Here is an 11,167-nt window from a genome sequence, read left to right on the forward strand (position 1 = left end):
ACAATAAAAGGTCTGTAAAGTTTCAACAGAATCCGTTCAGTAGTTTTTGCGTCAAACAAACAAACATCCAGACATCATGACATCCAGACATCCAAACTTTCGCCTTTATAATATTAGTAGGATTGGTATAGGTTAAGTAAGTACAGATCAAGTTGTTTTGGCTAACTCTGTTGATACTGATTTCATTAATTACTTTTTTTTTGTTTGATTCACACTGTAGATCATTCTAGCAAAATTCGGTACTACTTGTAAAAACGGTAATTACTTACTGTAACGTTGGAATATTTTCGAGTAGGTAAAGTTAGTTGATTTAGTGAACTCTAAGGCTGAGTTGCACCACCAACCTAATTTATCATAACTATAACAATAACGATTTTTGTATGGAGTTTGACAGATTTTTGACGTTTGTTACAGTTAAAGTAAGATGGTGCAACCCAGCCTTAAGTAAATTTTTAATTTATTAGACATACAATAATGTAAACTGTAAAAGCATTTTTTTAACTACTTTTTATGAGATTTTTCCACCGACATGCAAATTGTACGACAATTCCGCTCATGTAAACCCATCTTCAATAACTGGGTGACTGTGCCATTTCCTTTTATGTCCCCGACAGCGAAACAGGGGGAGGGGTACATCTCAAGTGACCCGTATAAGTATTTTTTCTCAGGTCTTTTCATATTTTGTGGCGCTGAATTCGAGCAAGATTGATGTTTTAAGTGACCATCTTGCCGTGATAATCGCTTGGTTTGCGGCCGAATGGAATTGGAATTGTCGTAATGGATTCCATGCAGTTTTTATAGGTGCTGTTTTGCAATAAAGATGTCAAATGTATTGTGAATCTTTCAAATTAGCAAGTATTAGAAGTCTTTCAATTGACGTTTTAGATGCCTGTGCTATTCTACGAGTATACCCTTGAATTACGCACAGGAGACATATTTTTATTTAATGAGACACGATGCACAAGTGGTGAACTTATGCCTCCCCCAATGATTTCCAAATTGACCCGATGGTAGCTGCCTGAATCTGGCGCGTTCCTCATACCTCTAAGATGACAGTCTTTCCCAAAGTGGGCGATAACGCCCCCTTGTGGGCGCTGCAGGCTTAAAGGGGGGCGGTAAGAGACCCAGAAAAAAAAATCGGGACGTTGTGTAGAGGCTTGGGAGGCGTCATCTACTAGGAGGATTCTTAGACACCGACTGAGCTCGACTACAAAAATGGGGGGCGCTAAAAAATAATATATTTTCAAAGTGGGCAGTAGACTAAATAAGTTTGGGAACCGCTGCTCTATGAGGTCGTCGTATTGGGGGAGGCCTATGTTCAGCAGTGGACGTCCTGTGGCTGAAATTATGACGATGATAATGTACCTACAGCAAAGACATTTCAATGTGCATTAAAGGTTATCGTGATAAAATACAAAATAACAACTCACTTCTGAAATCTTCTCACGCACAATCGACAGATAAAAAAACTCAATTTATTTACAAAGATACTCAAAATCCTGCTGAGTTTTGCAAAATCACGGAACACGAACTAGAACTACTCAAAACGTATCCGCAAACCAAAACAACGCAAAAGGTACAGTCACGTAGAAAATACGGGCTAACCGGGAAAATCTTCGGGCGATTCCGGTCAGCGTTTTTTGTATCGGGATTTTCAAATAATACTTCCAGTTGCATACGTTTCACTCTTGCATTTGTTTTAACTTTTTTGTATACCATTGGACTCTGTTACATTTTGTAAAGCGACCTTTAAGCCCGTTTTCCATCGCCAAAGAAAAAAAATAAGAAAAAAAAGAGGAATGAACTGGGGACGTCGCGGAGCGGTCTTCTTGTACTTAAAATAGGATTGCTTTTCCACTGAGAAAGACTTCGAGATTTAATGAGAGAGCTTATTTATACTCTTTTTGCCCTATCTTACTGTGTGTACTATCTTATACGGTTCTAATACAGTAGTTTTTCCAATAAAAACTAATTTGCTGTCTGCAACCGCAAAAAAAAACACTGTTAGATAACTTTTCCACTGAGTGTACTGGAAATGTTGACTGTTTGTTGACAAAACAGCGGCCACCCGATACGGGACGTGTTGACCCACTGCAGATACAGGGTGACCCTTTTGTAGACGAGGTGTTGCTGCTGCTAACTACTAGTTATTATAACACAGAATAATAATAAGTACTGTTATTGTAACAAATTCGGAGCGCATGTGGCTCCACAAAATCTACTACTTATATTTTAAAAAATGTATACCAAAAAACAAACAAAATACGAAACTCCGTCTTAAATTCCAGCAGACGAATATTCGGATACTTTTCACGCTCCGGCGAACAGAGCAGTGGGAATGTTGAAGTTCGTATATTTAAAAACGAAATGCAAACGTTTTAGGTAATGGAGGTGGGTGTGTGGGGTCCATAATGTATCTATACTAATATTATAAATGCGAAAGTAACTCTGTCTGTCCGTCTGTCTGTCTTGCTTTCACGCCTAAACCACTGAACAGATTTTGATGAAATTTGGCACAGAGATAGTTAGCGCCCCGGGAAAGGACATAGGATACTTTTTATCCCGGTTTTTGAAACAAGGACACGCGCGATGAAGTTTTTCTGTAACAGACAAAATTCCACGCGGGTGAAGCCGCGGGTGGAAAGCTAGTAGAGAATATAGTGCGTCAAACTACATTTTGCCAACTTATGAAGACCTAATAGGTTGATGCTTACTGTCCATGATATTTTTTAAAGGTTACTTATCTTTTTTTGTCACTGCTATTCGCTTTGCAATGGAAGAACTCCTCCTATGTTCTTCTGATTAATTTCGTTGCGGGTCCAATGACAGCTTAACTTTCCCCCGGGACAAACTTGACCTTCACTGGTGGGATTTTTATTGGCGGTAATGCTGTTGATCCTGGCTACACAGGAGCTGTTGCAGGGGTGGGAACGAGAGATAGGTGAGAATAGTCCCCTTAGACTCAATGGGTGTGATTTTGCGACATTAAATAGACCGTAGTTGACCACTGGATATTACATTGGCAGACAAATACATATCAGCCAGCGGTACACTTGTACTCGTACTTCTAATACGTGTTTTTATTGAACCAAATTCCGTCTACTGATATAAAAAGTCTATGAATAAGTTAACTTACAAATACAAAAAACTATTAGCTAAAAAAACCTCTTAATTCCTAAACTTTTTGTTGTTTTAGGGCAAAAAAATGGATACCTTTAATTGAAATTATTTGATTATGCAGCCTTTTGATATACAAAGTTAACTTTATGATAAGGTCTGACAAATAAAACACCATGTATTACATACGTAAGGTAAACGCTACGTCAAGTACTGTATCCGCGATTGCAACCCTGAGACCACACTTCCGCATTCTTAATCACCACTCCATAGAGTCAATATTGGAGGACCAGAAAGGCCTGGAAGGCCTTTTTAGATAGAGCACTTCCGGTTTGCTTCCGGCGGTGTCTTGTGTCAACTTAGAGATAACTCATTCATACCAGCCCGACTTAATCTACTAAGGCTGAGTTGCACCAGCTAACTTTAACGGTAACTATGACGATAACCGGTGCTTTTTGTATGGAGTTTGACAGATTTTTGACGTTTGTCACAGTTGTAAGATGGTGCAACCCAGCCTAAGTATAATGTGATTTTGTGAGCCTATGTTACTCACCATGTATGCTTTACTATTTTTTTTAAAACACACACTATTCATGACTAGTTTTACTTCTACCTCAAAAAATATTTTTTTTTGTTATCCAGCTTTTTATTTCAGTTGATACTACAGATTAAAGTTCAAACTTTATTCACAAATAAACTACCTACTTACATACGAAAAAACTTAAGTTACGTAACTAGTTGCAAAATAAAGTACGGTACGTAAATGAAACTAGCGATTTGAACTTATTCTTATTCTTATGAACTCCATTACAAAGCATTGATATTCATCAAAGAACCAAACATACAGAAAGACCACCGATTTTTAGTTGGCTGATAGTTGGGTCGGGCTGTTAACAATCTGTATTTAGATGTATGAAAGTGCGCACATTACACCGATTTGGTATCGGCCGATTCTTCATACAAATTAGAATCGGGCCCAACTATCGGCCAACTAAAAGTCGGTGGTCTGCGCTTAGGCAAAAGGCTTATTTTCACTATTTAATCCAATTGTAGCACCCCTAATATCATTACTACGTACGTACTATGAACTGTGTACATTAATCAGAACTTAATAGTGACATTAGAGGTAACTAGTTGGCCTTTCTAGCCCAGAGGAGAACTTGGATGAAATGATGATAAAAAATATTGAATTGTTTTCACGCCAATGTTTCAGCATTTTAAAATTTTATTTGTTCTTTGTTTAATGGGCATTCTTTGAAACATCCATTAGTAGATTTTGAAGGGGATTCAATTTCCAAATATTTTCACGTTTTTATTGAATAACAAACAATGATAAAAGTTATTGATTTGTGTATTCTTTCGACTCTCAAAAATTTTCGTATCCCACAAATGCTTGAGCGAGTTTCTTTTCATTTAAAAAACATCTTTATTATTTTAATTTAACTAACTTTTGCTTGTATGAGATTTGACACTTAGTTTTAATTTAGTCCATTCCTACTCATTGTCCGTATGTGTAAAAATTATAGCTTAAAAATTAAGTTCTGTTAGTTTGCCTAAAATAGTAATATAGTAAAATTCCATCCATCTATCGTCACAAATTTTCACATGTATTATATTACGAGTACAATAACATATAATTTGACATCCAACATTGCCCAAAAGCGTCCCAATTAATTCAGACACACGAAATTGACCAGAAAACTGTAAGCTAACAGCAATTCTGCAACTTCGTCCGTCCAAAGTGCGCATGCAAATGTCACGTGGGAGTGCGATCGTCGGCCATTTAGCCGCAGAGAAGGCCCGACGTTATAGAGTTAGGGAAGGTACGGTATAGTGATGTAGAGTTAACAAAAATATCGATAGTAAGGTAGATTATGCGTAGCCAAATGAATTTAGTGTTCATATTTATAAGAGATTATGTTTGATCTGACAGCACTGGCCACAAATACGTCCATTGAAATACATTTATTTCGTAACAAATTATTTATTTAGTTTTATAGTACGAAAGTTGTAGTAGTAGTAAAGTAATCAGTCAGTGATAAGTAGTATCCATATTCTATTCATAGTAAAGTAATTCAGTGATAAGTAGTATCAATTCAAAAGTAAAAAAAATCGACACTAATTTAAAGTTTGGACCTCAGTTAAGAGCGCGTAGAGCGTGTAATAAAATTAAAAACTTAAAATATCGATAACAATTCACGACCGAAGGACAACACTATTTAGTGAGTGGCTGACCCACACTCAACCTTGTAGTTTAGTTGTTTTTGGGCTACGGACCTTTGTATGAACTATTACAACAGAATTTAATTTATACAGTATATTTCAGAACTAAAGTTAAATCAGTTGGTAGTTAGTTTCTACCACGGGTTCAGATGATACATCAAATTAAAAATAGGTATATAAAATTCTTTAGTCTGATGTCGGTATTGTTTGTTGACTGGTAATAGACAGGTTAATTTTAAGTTTAATAACTAAAATAATGGGTTGAAATAATACATTTATATGAAAATGCAAATGTCAATTATCAAATACCTACTACCAGCACTAGTCGATTATATTATTAAAAAGGCCCTCACATAGGTACTTACTATTAATACATAATTTGAATTTAAATCTAATCAAAGTTATCATTAGAAACTTATAGGCCCAACAAAGAACTCTTGCAATTGGAGTAAACCACTAGCTTCAATTGCAAGTTCAGTAGCACTAATTTGAAAAAAAAAACATAAAGATCTTCTTATTATATTTTGTATGTACCACCTACCACCTGTACTCAGTCTCCTATAAAACATAAAATGCACAAATAAATTATTTGATTTGATTTGAAACATGATTTTGAATCGGCTATAGCACAATGGTTTAAACTTCTAATTGGCTTTACTAACTTGTCTGATATCATTAGAACTTTAAACTCAATTCCTTAAACTATTACGATTATTACATTTTTTTGTTCTATCCAGAAAAAATACACAACCTCTATCATGAGCTCCCTTTTAATCTAGTCCCGCCAAATCGTCCTCATTCTACAGGACAGTACATCAGTCAGACTACATTTATTATTCTAAAATAGTTCTTACTGCAACTACATACGGTTTTAACCCGGCGAGGATGTGGAGGGGTCAATTTGACCCCATGCTTCATATTTTTGTGTACAGTTATTTATCCTGTAGCCGTGTGCTGTTGAACGTCTCAGTAGCTGGAGTAATTGAACTCTGCTGCCCTTTGCACGCCACTAGTGAGTCAACCATCGCTGGTGAAAGAAAATAGACGTGCGAAAACGTAAAAATGACGAAATTTTGCCAAAATCACATTGCTCTATTTTGTTAAGAATGAGCTAATTTGTACCTTAGAAGACTAATTATGAATAACTAATGATATAAGATATTGATTACCAGAAAATACTAATTAATATTATGAAATATGATGAAATTGCTTTTTTGTTACAAGATAACGCAAATTTCACTATTTTTTAGACTTTTAGAATAGCTCTATTATCTAAACATGTATATGGCTATTGGTGAATTTTTCAATTTAAATCCATTAACTACTAAATATTACTTAAGTTTCTTGATAAATATTACTTTAACTACCGCTTAGTAGGGAAAAATCTACAAATCAAATACAGGGTCATAAAGACCCTCCACATCCGACTTATACCTTTTGTACCACATCCTCGCCGGGTTAAATTGATACTGAGCTTGATGTGCTGTTGTACACTTCCCCGTCACGTATGAAAGATTTGAAAGTTTATGGTTGTCACTAACACCTTTTAAGGGCAAAAGGTTGTGTCCAGAATACTAAATAACGTTGGTTATAAGGGGATCTGGTTCGTCTATCTTTAAAAAAGGAAAGTTCCTTGATTTGTATCTTTTTAATAACTCACGAAATATCTTTTTACATACATAGTATAAAAATGTATAAAAATGGCTTCCTCTGTCTGCATGTTTAGATTTTTTAAACTATGCAATGGATTTTAATGCCGTTTTCAGCAATAAAATGATAGCACTCGTACGAAGGCAGAGCGGGTCGCTAGTTTAAAATAATAATTATGGTTGTCTGTCTTTCGTCGATGTCTTTTCCCGCAAAATGGACTCAAAGTCAATCTTCGAAATTATCTGAAGTGAATGCATGTGAAATGGGCTCAATTGAGATAAAAAGCTCTTTATTAATTCTCTTATGTCATGTCTAAATAATATTTGACACATTTTATTTTATCGTCAAGAATCTTTAGTACCGATAAAACTTATAAACTTAAAAAAGACTAGGGAAACGACAAGTGGTAAAACAGATTTCTGAAAATAACAAAATGAGCTAAGTCATTTGTCGTAGGTGTCAGAAATGAATCCCGCAAGTTGCTATTACGAAAGTGCTGCGATCATTGGACTTATAGTTTGCAGCTCAGTCCGCAGTAGTGATGCTGGCTGGAGTATCGAGTGTCGATAGAATTATATTGATGGTATTTTTCGAGACTAGCACATTAGACTCTACTATTGCAAAGTAAGATGCTAATGTGTACATTTATGTCGTCTGTACGATTTCATATTAGAATTGAAAGATAACAATATCACAAATTCGTAAGTAACTAAAAATATCGTAAGTACGAAAAATTATTTGTTCTTTTAGGCCTCACTAACCCCTTTACTAATAATAATTGAACAGTTGACATGGCATTTCCATACTAAACGTTAATTCAAACAACTGTTCAACGCGCGTGTAACTTTTATTGGTAAGAGGGTAAATGTCTAGTAGAGTAGATTACTTTGGAGTATTTAGTTACCAGTTCCTGGAACTCGAACAAAATCTCTCTATGATATGGTAAACTTCTAATGATTACGAGTCATTCGCGTGCTTAGAGATGGTGGAACTGTCAATACTTAGTCCTTAGCTATAACATAGGTACTTAAAAGGCAACTTCCAGCAATTTCGAACTCCTCCTATGTTCTTCTGATTAATTTCGTTGCGGGTCCAATGACAGTTTAAGTTCCCCCGGGACAAACTTGACCTTCATTGGTTGGGTTTTTATGGCGGTCAAGCTTTAGATCCTGGCTATACAGGAGTTGCAGTGGTGAGAACGAAAGGTAGGAATAGTCCCGTTACTTATAACTATCGATAAACGAGTACATCACTAGCAGAGGGTAATGGATTTATACCTTCCCGCAGCAGATTTATCGGCGACCTTCAGCATGCCCTCTTGTTGTTCTCATAGCGCCGAAACTAAACGGGAAAGAAACGTTTCCTCGTTCCGAAAATCGTTCTTTAATGCTGGAATCGTTTTGTTTATTGGGTTTTTTTATCTATCCCATGTTTGATAACATAGATTGTTTAACACCTTACAGCGTACTGTAAAATTCAATTAAGATATTAATTAAACTTGACTAGCTTCTACTCCTGGCTTTGTCTGCTTGGATTACAATATTGTGTCACTCTGGTGCTCAAAATTGAAAACTTGCATCAAAATACTACAAACAGTTTGAGTACCTCATTATTTTAACAAAATCTGGCTACAAACCCCAAATCTTAATAAAAGCTAAAGAAACAGTATTACGTATTAGTAGTAAACAGTAATTTTACGTTTGTCTCAATGACACTGTGATATAAACAAACTTGAACAGTTCTTTTTCTCATAAAGATTCTCCCTTCTTTGCGATGCAAAAGTAGTTTACACAGCGACTACAAAGAATGGTTGGTGTCTATGGTAGAAAATGCAAAGTTCAAGAGGAAGGTGGCAAGACAAGAGTTTACACAAGACTGTTATGCGATTTTATGAGAATCTTGCTTTCGGTTTTTTATTACAAAATAGCACCTACGATAAGACCTTAGATTCCGTCTATGCCTACTTACGGAACTAAAAAAGAATGGAGTCAACATAATAATCTTATTTTATTTTTGACAAAGATAAAGTTCTTTGAGTTAAAGTTCTTATATTAGATATAGATAACACTGGTCAACAAAAAAAATAAAATTGTTTGTTTCCTGTGATTTTTTTTCTGTTTCTATCTCAAATTGACGCATATTTTTTAAATATGGCAACAGTTTTTCTCTAACAGCTTTTGTTTTTAAGTTATAGCTCTGTACCCTCATTTAATATTTTTACTTAGATTTTTGATTTAATTGGGCAAAAAAATATATTTTGTTGGTGTTATCGATATTGCTTCGTTATGAAGATGTTGTGTGCTTAATCCAGATGGATTCTGCTATGTTTGTGGTAAATATAATATTTGAAAAACATCGAAAACCTCTATCGGACTTGATGAAAACTGCGTAACATATAAATATTTGAAATTAAGTAATCAAGACCACAAATACTCATTTGTGTTCTGAGAATAGGTAACATCTTTTAGGCCAACAAGGGGGCTACACAAAATTCCCGTTCCATGTGTCTCTGGAATAGTCGTAACAAACAATAGCATTGGTTACAAAAAATTTGACCAGTGCGCCTTCCCGCACACACAACTTTTAGCTCTTCAGCTAAAGTTGATACAAACAATTTTATAAACGTTCCTTTAGTTAGCCAAGACCGTATCACCGTACTTCCACCACTTTATATTAAGCTCGGCATCTTGAAACAGTTTGTTTACAGAAGGCGCTTGACAAAAGTGACGAATGTTTTAATTTTCTTTCACGCAGTTTTTCAGGATTAAGCACAGAAAACTTAAAAGCTGGTAATTTTTGATGGGACTCACATTAGGCAACTGGTGAATGATCGTAATTTTAAGACATCAATGAGTGAAGTCTAGTCCTAAGCTTAAAATATTTTTTTTTGGTTATAAGTAATTTCCTAAGCAAAAAGAGATTGTTGAGAGCATGCTATCCAACTTTCAAGAGCTAGGGTGCAACATGGGCATAAAAATACACTTCATGTACTCGCATTAACATCGATTTCCACAAAATGTGGGTGATTTTAGTGAGGAGCAGGATAAAAGTTTTCATTGGAATTTTCTGATAATGGGAGAAGGTTATCAGGGGCGTGGTGCTCATATATGAATGGCAGACCATTGCTGGAGTTTGCAACGAGATCTACTTAAACTTGCCTATTCAAGGAAATCATATAAAAGATCATTTGCTAGTGTGCAATAGAAATTTTATTAGCACAATGTATAATTTTTGGTATTTTTTTGTCAAAATAATAAAACTCTATATTTTAAAAAGTAAAGCTGTTGGCGATCTGCCAGTATTTTTTTCATAATCAGGGCCATAGAAATACCCAATAACAGAACAAAAATGAAAGGAAAAAAAACATGTGTTGACCAGTGTAATATAAGAACGAATAATTAAAGAAAAGTTCAAATTTATTACATTTTACATGTCTTGAGTGATTTTTTTTTTGTATCTTAATTGTATGTATGGCTTTAAGTTTGTCTAGCTACTCAACGCATGACGTCACGCATTGTACGTCACATGATAGCACAGTAACAAACTACTTAACATACTTAAAATATTGTCTGCAATTCAATATTAAACTAAACCAAGTTCAAATATCAAATGAAATCCGTGTGAGCTCGTTCATTAAAGTTTTAAGTCAAGTAAATTCCTCCAGCAAGTAATAATGCAAAGATTAAGGCAGATGCTGATGAAAATCGCATAAAATAGTCAGTCGGAGTAGCCCCTTTAGGTTATCTCCTTAGCTCGAGTCCGAGTCCATTCGCCTCAAAGCCACAGCTGGAAGGCTTTAAGCTGGTACATAACTACGAATTTTTGGAGGAGTAATAATATTTTTATAGTTAATTTTCAGTACCTGACAATTTCTTATTTCTAAAGCCTGGTCCGTGAGCACGTAGAATCCCGTCCAATGACCCCCAGCTACCCATCCTTATCGCTCGCGCGTAATTACATATATTGCTGTCGCGACTGTGCGATGCGCGCCCGCAGTGAGTGTGTGTGCGCGACAGCAACATAATTACGTGCAAGCGACAAGGATGGGCAGCTTGGGGTCATTGGACGGGATTCTACGTGCTCACGGACCAGGCTTTAGTACCTAATAGTAATTTTCCTAGAGCCCCACGTTGGATGCCAAAATAAAAGGACATACAGTTATCAAATAGTTCGTGAC

The sequence above is a fragment of the Ostrinia furnacalis genome, unplaced genomic scaffold (genome assembly GCF_004193835.3).
Source record: "Ostrinia furnacalis isolate ACB-3 unplaced genomic scaffold, ASM419383v2 OfSCF0593, whole genome shotgun sequence".
Taxonomy (NCBI): Eukaryota; Metazoa; Arthropoda; class Insecta; order Lepidoptera; family Crambidae; genus Ostrinia; species Ostrinia furnacalis.